The sequence below is a fragment of the Berghia stephanieae genome, chromosome 4 (genome assembly GCF_034508935.2).
Source record: "Berghia stephanieae isolate SIO BIC M18660-M18661 chromosome 4, UCSD_Bste_1.3, whole genome shotgun sequence".
NCBI classification, from domain to species: domain Eukaryota; kingdom Metazoa; phylum Mollusca; class Gastropoda; order Nudibranchia; family Aeolidiidae; genus Berghia; species Berghia stephanieae.
Window position 1 is genome coordinate 24,612,422 of NC_088363.1, and position 17,855 is coordinate 24,630,276.

General features: G+C 33.7%; 1 protein-coding gene across 1 annotated transcript in view; it reads left to right on the forward strand.

Annotated features, from left to right (window-relative positions):
* Nucleotides 1–7,171: 7,171 nt before the first annotated feature.
* The window catches only part of LOC144971961 (uncharacterized), a 30,478-nt gene continuing 19,794 nt past the window's right edge, over nucleotides 7,172–17,855 (forward strand). Inside the window, exon 1 of the mRNA XM_078913038.1 lies at nucleotides 7,172–7,311. The gene's annotated coding sequence lies outside the window, so the exon portion shown is untranslated. The remainder of the gene's footprint in view (nucleotides 7,312–17,855) is intronic.

Below are 17,855 nucleotides of genomic sequence, written 5' to 3' on the forward strand. Positions count from 1 at the left end.
ATAAAAATGGCTTCAAAGTAATGGCTGCCTTTTACCGGTTTAAGGGTTTGGCCGACGTGCCCTTATTTGCATAATTGTACACGTCGGTTTTTGGCAGATTCCGGTGAAAAGGGAAGAATTAATTGTTTTTCTTCTTTTAAAACCCGTTTATTATGTATTTATCTATTTATTTATTTTTAATCTAGATATCTTTTATTTTAAATTGCATGATTATTTCACGTGCATGGCTTCATTCACTATACATAATATATTAACCTTGAAATAATATAAAGTCTGCGGTGATAAAAAAAATATATAGAAAATATCCGAACAATCAAAAATGAATAGAGAAATAAATTAATTTTAAAAACTCTTGATTACCCTGGCCTTCGACTAATTTGACCCCTCTGGTATAATTTGGCTGCAAATACTACACAATACTAAAAATGATGCAGTGAAAAACAACTGTAGGTACTTTAAAATGTTCAAAATGGCCACAAACAAATGAATACTGTCTGTGTTTATTTTTGGGATACAAGAGATTGGCGTTAAAATGTTTTGTCTAATGAATGGCGTTAATCCTTAAGAGACTAATTTATTGTAACAGTGCATTATTTTCGATCGATCAACAGTTGAGACAAGAATCTTACCGAGAAGACTAGACTATTTAATTTTTGAAATAAATAATAAATATGGTTGCGCAGTCTCTATGGACGCTTGCCGTGAATATGTGCGTCACTTCGAGTTTGTCAGTCTGTTTCTATTATCCAGTTAGTAATCTGCTCCATAAATCTCTTTCTAGTGCAAGTGATTTAGCTTTAGAATGTCATCATGTGTGTTAAGGTGCTGAGGCTGTTGGTTATTTCCTTGTGTTGTTGAAATCAGTTCTTCGGTTGTTGTTTCTAAATGCATTTGATATTTTTTTTGAGATCATGTAGGTATGCCCAACGTTGCAAAAATATATTCGATATGCATGTAGGTAAGGCCAACGTTGCAAAATTATGGCATGTAGCTGGGTCTGTTATATCTGGCGGAAAGTACTTTGCGATAGACTAGCGTCCTATCCAAAGGCTAGAAAGCAATTGCTATTGTCAGTTGTCTTAATGGCTCGAAGAAACTACTTTTTTGCCATCGTTAGACTAGCAGTTAGAACAGTTCTTGAGACGTCCAAAAAAAAAACAACGTGCATTTCCATTGTAGATATTTGCCAATATGGTAGCTAACCGCTTTTTAATCAGTTAACTGCAGTAGTCTGGATAAACTCGTATTTAAAATGTGGCCAGAACACTTGATCCTCATCTTGGCAAAAACTCTCAAACCTGGGGCTTCTACGAATGTCCAGCTTTTTTGGTTATTTTTTGCCAAATCTTTAGATAGGGGGCTACGTGTTGTTTTTCAGTTAAATAGTTAAAGCAAAAAAAAAAATCTTATCTCTCCTTCTCAGTTATAAGGCAGCGAGGAGTTACCATAAAGCTCTCATTTTGATATACGACATAATCACTTCCAACTATTCTCATGGGTAAAATTATTGCTGTCTGGATAATGAGATACCAGAGTGGCCATATCAAATATTTACAGAATAGTTTTCTGTGACTTCTTTTTTTCTGGCAAGATTTCTATGTAGTTGTCAGAAATGGAAATGTTTCTACTAGAGGCTCGAATAAGTAAAGAAACAAAAAACAACGAAAAAAAAAACCCCAACACAACAGCAACAACAACCATAGCCCCCTCCCAAATAAAGATAAAGAAAAAAAACGACCTCCCTTACCCCCCCCCCCCTCCCCAATAAAACAGCAACAACAACCAAAGAAAAAAAAATAAACTACTACGACAGCAAAATCAATAACTCCTCCTCCTCCTTTTCCTCCTCCTCCTCCTCCTCCTCCTCCTCCTCCTCCTCCTCCTCCTCCTCCTCCTCCTCCTCCTCCTCCTACTACTACTACTACTACTACTACTACTAATACTACCATAAAAACTACTACTGCTACTATTATTACTGCTACTTATTCTACAACAACAACATAAACAACAACAACAACAACAACAACAATAACAACTACTACTACTACTACTACTTCTACTACTACTAGTACTACTTCTCTACTACTACTACTACTACTACTACTACTACTACTACTACTACTACTACTACTACTACTACTACACTACTAACTACTACTACTACTACTACTACTACAAAAACTACTACAACTACTACTGACTACCACTAAACTACTACTACACTACTACTACTACTACTACTACTACTACTACTCTACTACTACTACTACTACTACTACTACTACTACTACTACTACTACTACTACTACTACTACTACTACTACTACTATTACTACTACTACTACTACTACTACTACTACTACTTCTACTACTACTACAGACTACTACTACTACTACTACAACGATTATTTGAATATAAATACAATAATTCAAATTTTATAAAATGGCATCTGAAGTTTTCCATTTTATTTACTTGGCTATGATGTTCGTAACAATGTTAATACGTTTAAAATGACTGCCTACTTTTTCTTTATTAGATTAGCTCGCTATTACAGATTAGATTTCACTAGATTTTTAAACTCTTCATAGTTGATATTTTGTTCTTTTCACATTTTCATCCGACGTTTGAACGGATTTTAACTTAATAACATATCATTATGAGGTTGGGAAAATACGTTAATGAATTTTGCAGATTGTCATTCAATACAGTATTGTGTAGCCAGCTAAACGGATTACTTTACTACTGGCTTTAGGCATAATGCTCTATTTTGCCATTCTGATATCTAAAGAAAATATTTGTGGGGCCCCAAAAGATTGTAAATATTCTTTTTCAATGTTGTTCTCTAATGGTAGAAAAAAATCAGCTTTGGAAGTGTGGACCCGGGCTTCGATTCCCGCTCTGGAAGGCGCAAAGTTTAGTTTTTGGTAAAGACTTTTTAATTATATTCTCACCGTGCTCATGTGTTGAAAATAGTTCTTGGACGGTGACATTGTTGTCTTTGTCGAAATGAATTGTGATACGCCTAGCAGTCTCGCCGTATTGTCCTACACAATAAGTGCTACTGTTGGCTTGGAACCCCCACTGTACAGCTCTTTCCTCACATTACAATATTGTTCATCTTTTAAATAAATAAATATATCATAAATCATTTTTCACATAAGTACCATGAATAAATATGTTTTTTACCCTCTATTTTTGCCACCTAAGGCTAAAATAACAGGAATATATAAACAAACAAGGTTAACGTGACGTATGCTACATCTTCTGTGCAGAAGGTGAAAAAAGTCACCGCTATAAATCAACATGCTACAATAGCTTCCGATTGGTCTTCAAGGCTTGAGCGTTTTTGTTGGAGAGGAAATGATAATATGCTGGAGTTATAACTGCAAAAGACTCATTTCCTCCGAGAAACGTATTTCTAATTACAGTAAGCCATGCTGCTGAAAACCATTAGATATATCGATGACAACACACATGTACTGCCACGTGCCATTGGTCATTCATCATAATTTGTCGTTAACCGAATTCGTATCTTGGCTGATATTTCTGATTTGCGACCAATTGTCTCAAAATGGAACCTATAATGTTGGTGGAGGCTGTGGGGAGAGGAGAAACGGTGTAATTCTAATCGCAGTGTATAAACTTTGAGTTAAAATGAATGTTTTCATTGAGGAGAGAGACTGAGTATTATTTCTTTAACTTCAAAACGACTTGAGGTATGCCAAGCGCCTGGGTTCTAATCTAGCTGTGAGCAGCGTATTATGTTCGAGTCCCTGGAACAGACTCTTTACTCACATTCTCTCACCGTTCTCAGGTGTAAAATGAGTACAAGATCGTAAACAGAGTTGTCTTTGTCGGAATTTCAGTAAATACATATGCCAATCAATCAGAACGCATACTACTAAACAACCCGATAACACTGAAATCAGCAAGATGGAGATAAGAATTCACCTCAGAGCTTGCCTTTGTCTCAAAATATAAATAAAATGGAAACCCAATACCTCCAATAAGAGAGGTCCTTGGGGACCTTCCACATAGCCAACGTCGCCCCATCCTGATAATAACAGGCATTCAGATCCCCACGATACATTCAATACAGAAACCCAGATGGAACTTTCCAAAGGCTGACTGGGATGCATCCTCTAAAGCCATTGATTGACAATACATACTTGCCAAAGAATAGAACCACAACACGAAAATTATATACACCAAACTTATTCTTGGTACCTCAAAGAAACACATACCAAGGGGTTTCCAAAAACAATATATCCCTTGCTGGACAAATTGTAGTACAGAACTACTCTAGAAGTGTGACACTCATGATGAAAATATAGCGGAGGAACTACTACAGTCTCTATATGACAATCGTAAAGAAAGGTGTAAAGAAAGGTGGATTGAGGTGGGAGAGAAATTCGACTTGAGTCACTCGAGCCGCCACGCGTGGAAAATAATAATAATAATAAAAACACAACCCTGAGTCATCCCAAATAAGAACAGCGTCATCAATATCTAAAAAATAAAACAAAGAGGAAAAGCACATAGATACCAAACCACAACTTTTGAGAATAATGTTAGGAAACAGTACCAGCGCATATTTAAAAAACAAAAACAAAAAAATAAAATAAAAGCTCAAAATGTGTCCAGGGCGTTATTACACGGGGTTCCAAGCCAACAGCAACACTTACCATGTAGGGCGACTTTTTTTTTTTTTTGGGGGGGGGGGGGGGGATGGAAGCAATGCGATAAAAGGCTGAACAGATCGTACACAGTGGAACTCGCATAAAATCAACACTCTTGAAGTAAACTTCTGCTCAAAGTTTCCTCTTAGTGGGGACCTGTTCTTGTGACTGGATAAGACTTTTAGGTGATCTCAAAATAAGTACTTCGATAGTATGCTCTTGGAATCTACATCTGTTTCCTATTTGATCCAATTCTCCTATGTATTACTTTTTCTTGGGTGCTTTAATTGTAATTCCAGAACTTATTACTATCCCATTTTCTTCCTTTTTACTGGCGCTGATATGATCTTAAAATGTTGCAAGCGCCGTAAAACCCTTAAAAACAAACAAACAAAACTTTTGCTCAAAGTCAACACCTCTTGTTGGTCCTAAATTTTCTATTCTTTATGTAAGCGTGTTATAGTGATAATGGATAAAGTCAACTTTGCACAATGTCAATCAATCTTACTGGTCCGGCGGTGTTGAATTTATCCGAAATTTGCACTTGATCATGATGAGAGACTGTGAGTTAAGACCTTTTACAAGGACTCAACTTTGCCCCGTCGACAGCGGGACTTGAACGAGAGACCATTTAGGTCAATAAAAGCCGAGTGTCAAAACACAAAGCCCCGGACAACAAAGACAGAAAATTTAAAGTCCATTACCGATCATTCACCATCTTGATCGTTCTTGTCATCATCATCTTCATCATCATCATCATCATCATCATCATCATCATCAGATGAAGAAGAAGAGGAAGAAGAAGAAGAAGAAGAAGAAGAAGAAGAAGAAGAAGAAGAAGAAGATGAAGAAGAAGTGATAACGATGAGAAAAAGGAGAAGGAAGAGAGAAAGTCCAACAGAATATATCGAAATTAAGTCAATTCTCGCTTGAAAACCTTACCACCAACCACTGAGCCTACTCACGAGTTCATTATTAAATAAATCCTGTAACCCTGCGACTCAAATAGTATCAGCAATTCCAAACATTGCCGACAACAAATTGTTTCATCTTTCCACGATTCTCGATTATCCAGTCAGAAGTTAAAAGAAAACAAAGAAATAAGATAAAAAAGAGGATTGCTAAATCGACTAAAGTAAATATAAAAATAAGCATGGTAGAAACACGCTTAAGTTACGCGACTTTTCCCCCACATAAACAAGCCAACTGACGAGGAGAACAATAAAATACTTCGTAATGAAGAAACATTATTATTATTATTATTATTATTATTATATTATTATTATTATTATTATTATTTATTATTATATTATTATTATTATTATATTATTATTATTATATATTATTATATTATTACAATTATATATTAATCATATATATTATTATATCATATATCATTATTATCAATATTATAGTGGAATATAATCAAAGCCAAAATCATATAAATGAAAGAAAAATAGCTGATAGTATTTTTCAAAATGATCAGGATGTTGATAATCAACATTATGACAGTTGCTATTACAGCTAGTCATGCATCTTCTTCTTCTTCTTCTTCTTTACTACTACTTCTCTACTACTACTACTACTCTTACTTACTTACTACTTCTTACTTCTATACTACTACTACTACTACTACTACTACTACTACTACTACTACTACTATACTACTACTACTACTACTACTACTAACTACTACTACTACTACTACTACTACTACTACTACTACTACTACTATCTACTATACTACTACTACTACTACTACTACTACTACTACTACTACTACTATACTACTACTACTACTACTCTACTACTACTACTACTACTACTACTCATACTACTACTACTACTACTACTACTACTATACTACTACTACTACTATATACTACTATATACTACTTATTATATATTATTATTATTATTATTATTTTATTATTATTATTATTATCATTTATTATTATATATGGATAGTAGTAGTAGTAGTAGTAGTAGTAGTAGTAGTAGTAGTAGTAGTAGTAGTAGTAGTAGTAGTAGCAGTAGTAGTAGTAGTAGAAGTATTATTATTATTATTATTATTATTATTATTATTATTATTATTATTATTATTATTATTATTATTATTATTATTATTATTATTATTATTATTATTATTATTATCATCATCATTATTATTAGTCAATATTATAGTAGTAATTTTTACTGTCATTATCATCATCATTATCATTTTCACCAACCTCATCATTATCATCATCATCATCATCATCATCATCATCATCATCATCATCATCCTTATCATTTATAAATATAATATATCAATACATTCGTTTAATTCTTGATATGACTTGCAACAACATCAATGAGTCGATTCTCATAGAGCTGGAACGCGAGCGATCAGCACCTCAAAACCGATCGTACTCCTCCCTTTTACGATCTCTTGTGTCCTTAGACGATGGAGGGTTTCGTTGCGAGGGACGCCAACAACGGCGGATATAAAGGTGGTATCAGGGTTAAGCTACGAATCAAAACAAGATCAAACTATTTTTTTTAGTAACAAAGCCGTTAAGTCCAACGAAGTAACAGCCGTGAAATTCTTGGATAGGACTTTGATTCCAACAGTCTTTTTAAAAAGAAGAGGTTTGTTGTCGTTGTTTCGTGGGTTTTTTTTTTTTTTTTTTTGTGCGTCTTTTCAAATTTTTGTTGTTGTATATTCCTCTATTTTACTAGGGGTTTTTTTTCTTTCAAACTTTCAATATCTTCTTTTAACGTATGATGGAGCCCCATTAAAATTTATACTACTTATGTTTGTATCACCTAACATAATGTTACGCTCGGAATCAGACATTTAAAACAAAACAATAAAAAGGCAACAAAATGCTGGGGTTTTTAACCCTATTTAATTTGGTTAAATCGCGTTTTTCTAAGTAATAATATTAGTAGTCCTTCAGAGCCATTGGGCTCATAGGGCTGGAGTTTATCCCGGTTTCTATAGCGTGAAACGGACAATAGCAATTGCTTGCTATCATTTGGATAGGTCGCTAGTCTATCGCAAAATACTTTCCGCCCAATCTAACTGGCCCAGCTACCCATTCACCGCTGGGTGGACAATGGGGGGGGGGGGGGGCAGAAAAAAATATCGACTGCACCCGCGATCGATCTTGGTCTCTTTGCTTGTGAAGCGAATGCTCTACCAACTGAACTATCGGGACCCCTCATAATATTATATGACTTTAATAAAAACAAGGATAACTGCCTCAAATACCTTATTCGGGGTGTCTTTGTCACGTTTTCAAGATTAGTTATTCATATTGAAATGTTTGTTTTAAATAAGTAATTTAATAATAATAATAATAATAATAATAATAATAATAATAATAATAATAATAATAATAATAATAATAATAATAATAATAATAAAAATAATAATAATAATAATAATAATAATAATAATAATAATAATAATAATAATAATAATAATAATAATAATAATAATAATAATAATAATAATAATAATAATCATAATAATAATAATACTATGGATCAAGACATGAGGTTAACACAAAAGGTACCCATAAATGTGAACATATTTGCAGGTCTGATCACCGGACGCCATTATGGGCTCGTTTTAACGTTGTTGTAATGGACAATATTTTGTGTTGGTTGGAAAGTATTTTCATTAAACAATGAGACCATAATAATTTGTCAGACCTGCAAATAAGTGCTCGTCGGATCCATTATTGACGCTTTCTTTCAGACAATGCAAATAAAACCTGGCAATTTTAGATATGTGAAAAATGGGGTAATTTTGCAATATCAGACTACCAATGTGAATTGCATTCATACTCCGAGCAGAATCATTGAAAGTTATATTTCAGTATCACACAATTTTTAGTAAGTAAAACCAGATCTATGACATATTTATCAAAAGAAAAGTATTTGTATGCACGTGTGCGCGCGCGCGGGTGTTTGTGTGTATGTGTGTGTTTGAGTGTGTTTGAAGGGAGAGGGGGGGGGGGGGCATCTCAATACAATTTATTAAGTATAAGAAATTACCAAGATTTACATCAATTTCTTTTCTTGAGATTTGAACATTACTTTATACAGGGTGTCACAGAAGTTTAGACCCAATAGGAAAATAGTTTACAGAGAAACAAACAGTACAGCTAAGCACAGGATCTTAGCGAAAATTAAGAGAAATAATTCAAGTTTTGTTTAGCGCAAACCAAAACTCGAAAAACAACTTAACATATTTTAAACATTTAAAAAAAATACATGTATGTTTAATGGATTTCAACGTGTCCACCATTTAGTGTGATCAGTACTTTGATGAGTCGCTCAAGTTCTCTCAAAGTGTTTTAAACATTTCTTTGCTGACTTATTCAATTGCCATCTTAAACGTGGCAATAATGAAAACTTGAATGATTTCGTTATGAACTAAAACAGATTTCCTAATGATATCTCCATTACTTTCCGAATAAATACATTTGTTATCGGTTGCAAACTTCTGGGACACACTGTATTTCTACGTCCAGCATGAAGCTTTAGCTATTTTTTCTCATGAGTGCAGAATGTAGAAATAAGATACCAAATGATTCTACAATGCAATAAAATTTATAATTCACTCCTTTGTGCAAGGTTACTCTGGCCAACGTAATCCATTCATTCTGTCGGGGTTTTTATTTTTGGTACAGAACACAGTGTGTGCTATTTGGTTAACATTGCATACACTGTGTTTTTATAAACAACGGCAGAATTTTTGTGTAACTTAAAACACATTAGACGTCTACGTTTTAATTAGGAAAGATAGAGATCTGAGCTAAATAATCGGTTTCATTCATTTCTGTCCATCCGGATTGAATTCGATATTTTCTGTCAAATTCCCCATGTTGCAAACATGTGAAAATTAAGGTAGAGTTGTGCTTTGGTTTTGTTTTTCTCAAAAAGATTCAATCTTTCTTGTTTTTGTTTTGCTGTTGTTGTTGTTGTTTTTGTTTTTTTTTTTTGTTTTTTTTTGCTGCATTTATCATATATACATCGAATAAGGGGGGGGGGGGGGGGGGGGGGGGCGTAGCATGGCTCAGCGCTACGGTCTTTACTTCGTATCCGAAAGGTATCCCGCTGCCCTGTGTGGTCATGAGCAAGTCACCTCGCCCTAGCTCAATTTGGGGCGCTGCAGCAGCAGCTGACGCCTGGGTTATTCCAGTCTTCCCTTGGAATAGACCCTAGAGAAAAAATTTCCCTATAGGATGAATAAAGGGAATTTTATTTATTTTACTTTATTATTTTTTGATAATATATTAGCACTATGCTGTCATTGAATATTGCTGCTTTGGTTTAACAAATACCAGGGTAAGGGTTGCTTAGGTCAAAGGCGATATGAACGTATTTGCAGGTCTGATAACCGGACGCAACTATGGGCTCGTTTTAACATTCTTGAAATGGAGAATATCTTGTGTTGGTTTGAGAGTATTTCCATTACAAAGATAAGACCACAACGATTTGGGTTATCAGATCTGTAAATAAAAACACGTCGCTCAAACGCCTCTAAATATTATATATAAAAAAAAGGAAAGGTTCATGTAAAACAATTTCTGATATGATCATTAATTATGATCATCACTTACATCATGAATAATCAAAAGGATATCAATTAAAATCTTATTCATCAAATTCATATTGTAAGCTATAAGGCTCCTTCTTATGATTGCATTTTTGAAGTAATGTACACTTTTGGAGTCTTTGGTTATATTTCATTCCAGCCCGTTCCAAGTATTAGCTGACTGTTTAATAGTGTTGAGGAATCTACTTTTTATAATATTGCGTCAAAATTAACAATTTGTTTAAAAAATGGGTAGGTACTCAAAATTGTCAACCACCGTCTAAAAGCGATGATGTTATATCGGAATGAATGCGACTCTACGTTCACACGTCATCTGATCGCAATTATGGGCTTGATTTATCACGGTTGTATTGGACAATATTTTGCGTTGGTTTGAGAGTATTTCTATCATATAATACCAAGCCCATAATGATTATGGTTATCAGACCTGCAAATAACGTTACATGGGTTGTAATCGACAATATGTTGCTTTTTGGTTTGAAAGTATTTCTATTACAACACCAAACCCATAATAATTATGGTTATCAGACCTATAAACAAGTGATCTTCTTGTTGTTATTGTTGTTATTAGGATTATTATTATTATTATTATTATTATTATTATTATTATTATTATTATTATTATTATTATTATTATTATTATTATTATTATTATTATTATCATTATTATCAACATCATCAACATCATCATAATCATCATCATCATCATCATCATCATCATCATCATCGTCGTCGTCGTCGTTGTCATCGTTTTATCAATAGATTCAAACAGATCATGGATCACGTTTTATGGCAAATCCGATTAATAAATTTCATGAATGGAATAGGATGGCATATCTTTTGCCAATTTCGCTGCATTGGAAGGTAGCCCTTGACAATTGGTTTCGAATTTTTAACAGCGTGTGTCGCAATGATACAGATATTATAGAAATTTACATGGGACTTTATCAGTGATATAATCCCAAAAAATCCCAAAACAAACAAATAAAAACAAATAAACAAACAAACAAGCAAAAAATCTGGACAATTGGTTTCGAATTTTTAACAGCGTGCGTCGAAATGATACGGATATTATAGAAATTCCCACGGGACATTATCCATGATATGATCACCAAAAATCTCAAAACAAACAAACAAAAACAAATAAACAAACAAATAATCAAAATAAAAATCTCTCATACAGATACATACACAGACACACATATACATAAACGCATATATATATATATATATATATATATATATATATATATATATATATATATATATATATATATATACAAACATATAAACACACACCCAAGAATAAAAGTTCACTGTGTCGTAATGATATACGAGAAGTCTTGAAAACTCCGCGGGATGTTATTAATGATATGCTTCGACGTAGATATGTTCAAAACAACAATTAAAGATTAATCACAATGGGTTTAACTATTTTTGACGAGTTGATGCTCATTTTAATCCATCGAATTATAAACATATAAGTCATTTGGCCAAAATTTATATAAATATACTTTTTCAGTGTACGACAGAAAGACAATGATCCTGTCTACAAAGGTTGTTTCAAAACAATTCAAACTCACAGGACTGTTACTTATTAAATTTCATAGTTTTGTACACGAAGACAAGGCTACACGCTTGTTTTTTTTTTTTTTTTGTTTTTTTTTGTTTTTTGTTTTTTTTTTTTGTTTTTTTGGTGTCGTTCACCACAAACAAGTTATTTGGAAAAATTAAGGGGAAAATTTGCTCCACCATCTTTTCTGGGTTAAATAATGAAAAGTAAAACCAAAATCTGATTATCTAGCATCAAAACTACTTTAGTAATAACTTTTTAAAAACGTCTTTTTTATATATATAACTATCAAAACACATTACTGATGAAGAACAGTTGAAAGTGAACATTACGCACTTTCAACATTATTTTGATTGCGAAATTTATAGAAATAGCTTGCGTTTATGCCAAAGAGGATTACATAAATCTAATGTAAATTGGTCAAAAGTAGAAATTCATCAATTTATGATACATTATTATTATTGTTTCCACAACAAATGTGTACATGTGTTCAGCAATAACAACAACTACAACAACACCATCAACAACAACAAAGATATACTGGACTCATCAATCATCACATTCTAATGACGAGGATGAGGAAAAGGAGAAATGAAACGACTATAGAAAGATTTCATGGCATTACTCTATCCAATGAAATGTAATTTTCCTCCAGTTTGCGAAGGTTGGAGCATGCCTTTTCCTAGTCTTCCATTGTTATATCACTTGCTTTATCATTTATTGCCTCGTCGGTGAGAATAAATTTGGTGTTCCACCTCTCATCTTTCCCTTTCCTTGGCCCAAATGAGCTCGATTGGATTGACCTCAGAATGATAGTCTCTACCTTCCAGATTATGCAGAAAAGAAAAAAAAATGGTATGGCATTCTTCTAAATACCCGGTTTATCACCACCTGCAAGAATATCAATGATCCTCCGTCCAGAACTCATGGATCTTTTTCTACCCGAATTATCAGACGTCCATTCCTTTGTCGGATGTATGTTTACGTTCACCCAGTTCCATCCATCTTTGGATGATATCCATATCAAAGTTGTCTTGGATCCTTTTCCTATCACGTCGTTCCACACTGGTGGGCTCTCCGTCGTATTCTGATAATCATCTTCTCGGGGTTGATTGTGAAATTCCAATTCCATAGCCGTCCTCATTAATGGCTTATTGATAGATACAAGTAGATTTCTTTTCGTAGCTTTACGAGAGTGTCGTATCGTGTCGTATAGTTTAAAAGCGTATATGTTTTAAACGCCTTTAAATGCTCTGTTAAACGTTCTTGCATAGATACACTTTTTCAGTTATATAAACCGAATTCATTGTTAATATGACAATATTGAGTATATTATAATCAGTTTTTCAAACGATTTAAAACTAGGGGTTTCATTTCGGTAATTGCGACAGGATGTTGTTAATAAGCAATAAATCATAAATTCAAAATTTAAGGTAAACTACATAAGTTGTAAGTTAATAACAATTAAAGCCAATAGCATTCAATAGTCTGATGTCACGTCGCCCAGCACCGAGCAGCTTGGTTCTAAACAAAGAAAATCGGTACTTTTTATTCTCCATGCTGGCTAGAACTTTTTCACGTGTCATGTGATCAGAATGTATAAAACTCATAACATGATCAGATTTATAATGTTTTTCTCCTCTGGACACACTTTTATGCTAATTGGAGAAGTATTTCATAAGGTCGTCCGCCATTGTTCCGATAGTTTAGAACCAGTTGCTAAGTTATTATGCGTCATTACGAGGGAAGTGACGTCACGACGGTTGAAGGCTATTGCTTTTATTCGGAAACAAGTATGACGTGAACTCATAATCATTAGCCGGAACTACGTGTCCGCACGAGCTTTTTTTTTTTTTTTTTTTTTAAAACGATGAATTCATCTCATTCTTTGTGGTGCGTAACTTGTTAACAGTTTTTACAGTGTAAAATCTCGAATTTTATGACAGCGGTTTTTATAGTAGTTTTTTATAGGTCTTAAAGAAGAAAACTTTTTTAATATGAAATCAACACGGTCCAAAATTCTATTCAGTTAAGACAAATTGATTCAAAGGTTGACACAAATTTTTACAACTTTTAATAGAGGGACAGCTGAGATAAACCAGAAAAACATGCGCCATTAATAAAAAATCTAACTTAAATTATAATGCCGGACGTCACAATTATGTGAGCGACAACAAAACGGACCGAAAAGCCGATTGATTCTCTATAACCGATATAATTTTTCTCGAATCTTAATTGAAAAGAAAATGCCATCCATTTTGTCGATATTAAAAGTGCGTTTTTGATAGTGCCATACGATAAATGAAAAGTGTCTTTCAACCTGGTGCAGAAGCGAAATCATGATAAACAGTTCTATTAAATTTCTCTAAACTCTTTGGAACAAATTGAGTGATTGTCACTAGCTTTTCTGTACTAATGTAAAAGGGCAGTTATTTTCCTTTCAAAACAAAACTTTAAATTTAGGCTTGCGCAACATCTATTACAAATGACACAATAACTCTCGAACTATCATTTTTTTAAAAAATGTTTTGACAATACGAGCGAACTGGCTGAGTTTTCTAACATTGATAATTAGGAGTTGTACAATTACTTATACAATTACATTCAGATAACAACCGATACCTGATTCGATTACAGACAATGTGGCTGGCATTAGGCAACTAGCCGATATAATGTGTACACATCCGTCCTCATGGTATGTTTGTAACATAATGACAATCTTTAATTAAAGATAATAACGAGTGTGAAAAGACGTAAACATGAATCTATATCCGATTCCTCGCAGATGGTATTTTGTCTATTTATCACAGAAGGGTGATTTATACCGGGTATTTACTATTTACCTTGGTTGTTGACATTTCAAATTGAGAGTCAGGTTAATGAAATCTATCAACTTGTAAGAGATAATATATATCATACAGTCTCAAAATGGTTTTAAATCTGAGTGAAACCCATCCCAAAAGGTTGTTTAAAACAGAGATGTCTACTATTACAAAACGTTCGTAGAATTACGGAATTTCGGCATCAATTAATGAACTTCATGAGCATTTCTAGGTCATTAAAACTTATTAAAAATGAAAGTTGATGCTAGACTACAGAATTTTGAGGATTTTGAATTGTTCTTTGTTCCGTGCAGGGAAAATTGTGGATTTTTACAGCTAACTATATGCGACTTCAATTTGTATCTCTCGAGAATTACGATTTTTGAAAAATGTTCAACTTGGCAGGCCTAGTTTAAGTTAAACTGATCAGAAATATGACGGCTGGTGTTTATGTACTTTAAAAATCTCTATATCTCCTCAATAAAACATATAGTAAACGGAATACAAGTTCATCTATTTTAAAACCATAAATTCAATAGATACCAAGTGGAAGGGTACATAACCACGCCCCGCGGACAGTCCATCGAATGTAAACAATGGCAGTTGGTACGAAACTTACGGACTACATGGTACAGATAGTATGCACTTGGCTAAGAAGCTCACAACATTGTCATCCGGAAGTATAACGGACCAATACACAAAACTACGTGTAACCTTAAAAGTTTATAATCTGGTTAATACAATTTAGTGAGAATTACTCGTAAACGAGGATGGCAAAAAACAATAACAAAGACTTGAGTGACGTCAACTTCATTCTGTCTATTATACCTGCCGGAAATGCCAGGCAGCTCCAGGGACCACCGATCACATCGTCCTTCAATGTCCAGTTACTAAACTTGCAGGTGGATATGAAATAGTTCTTCGAGCGGAGGAAGACTTCCAAAGCTGGTTGACGAAATGAATTTGGAGTTGTAGCCATACGCTACTACTATTGACTCGTTCCATTTTTCTATAGTACTCCGAAAGGTGTTTTCATTTCTTTTATATGATGAGAAATAAGCTAAAATCGAAGTTATTGTTGTTGTTGTTAGTGATGCTATTATTATTATTATTATTATTATTATTATTATTATTATTATTATATTATTATTATTATTATTATTATTATTATTATTATTATTATTATTATTATTATCATTATTATTATCATTATTATTATTGTTGTTGTTATTATTATTATTATTATTATTATTATTATTATTATTATTATTATATTGATTACAATCAACAAAAGATTGTCTGTAAACGTGGTGGTCGACGTAAACAACATGTAATTGAAACAACAGTCCCGCGACGTCCAGTGAACTGTCATCGTTCAACTCGACCACCACAGACGTTAACAAAAATATTGACAAATGACACAAGACCAAGTCATGGAAATCATAACATTGTATTGGCCATATTAACGCACAGTCATCGAGAAACAAGACATTCGATATAATCGATGTCATAGATCAACACGATATCGATATTCTATATATAACTGAATCATGGTTGCGTCAGTTCGGTGATGAACCTATAATGAAAGAAATGACACCTCCCGGCTACAAGATGGAATCGTTCCCAAGAAATGGACGATCAGGAGGGGGGATCGCCATCATATACAAACACGCTCTTTCGTCTAAAATATACAAAACAGGCCAATTTCGTTCAAAAGTTTCGAGTGTGTCCAAACCACATTGACCTACCCTCAAATTTCATTTTTAATCACTTGTATCTACAGACCACCCCCAAGCAAAAAGAACAAACTGAGACAGAATGATTTTGCTGACGAATTTTTAGATTTTGTATCAAAGACACATCAAATAAGCGAAAGATTTATATCGGCGATTTTAATATTCAGTTTGATGTTGATCAGAATAGTCTCGTTAAAATTATAAAAAATATGCTGAATGAACATGGCCTCACTCAGTTAGTGACCTCTCCAACTCAAGATTGGGGCACATCTTGGACTGGTTCATCATTGACACACCCTCGCTTGTTGAATCAATTAAAAATATCAAAAAAGAAATTTCAGACCACAATCTGATTCTGGCAACTCTCAAATGCATCAAAGAGAAAGCAAAGAAAGTCAAGATAGTGTCTAGGGATACCAAAAAAATAGACATTAGTTCCTTCAAAAACAATCTGTCAGAGGAACTAGGAAGAATGGATATACCATCAGCACAGAAAACAGACGAGGTACTGCGCAACGTCATCGACAGGCATGCGCCAAACACAACTAGAATAATAAATTCCAGGAAACCGTCTCCGTGGTTTAACCAGAGTGAAAAAACTGCCAAAAGGGAAAAAAGGAATGCAGAGGCATCGTGGAGAAAATCGGGCCTTGAGATTGACGGCTGATATATATAGCAAAAAAGCATAAGTATAAAACCACCTGCAAAAGAGCAAAAAGAAACTATTATAACACAAAACTGTCATCAGTGAGGGACACTAAGGAATTTTTCTCTGTTTCAAAGGAACTTTTAGGGAAGAAAAGGGCATGTGTCTACCCACTAATATCCGGTAGAAAAGCAGCCGGATGCATTTTCAGATTTCTTTTCGGGAAAAATATCGAAAATTCGGAACAATTTGGACCTCGTGCAAAATGAAGATATAAATTTCCACCCTTTTTCGGGTTCACAGGGATTCTCTTGTTTTAAAGAAACAACTGAAGAAGAAATTTCTAAAATAATTTTTTCATCTTCCTCGAAGTCATGTGATTTAGATCCTTTACCAACTAATATTTTGAAATTATGTCTTCCTGAATTGTTACCTTGCATAACTTATATTATAAATCAGTCACTTATCTCAGGACAAGTCCCAGATATCTATAAACATGCAATTGTAAAGCCTCTCATAAAAAAGCAAAATCTCAATGTAAATGACCTTAGTAACTACCGTCCCGTCTCAAATCTGCCATTTCTTTCTAAAATCCTTGAAAAAGTTGTACTCAGACGTCTTTCACAACATCTCCATGAAAACAATCTATGGGAAAAATTTCAGTCAGCTTATCGTTCTTACCACAGCACAGAAACTGCTCTGTGCTGTGTTGCGAGTGATTTGCTTGATGTTTTAGATAAAGGTTCTGTTTCTCTTCTGACATTGTTAGACCTTTCGGCGGCGT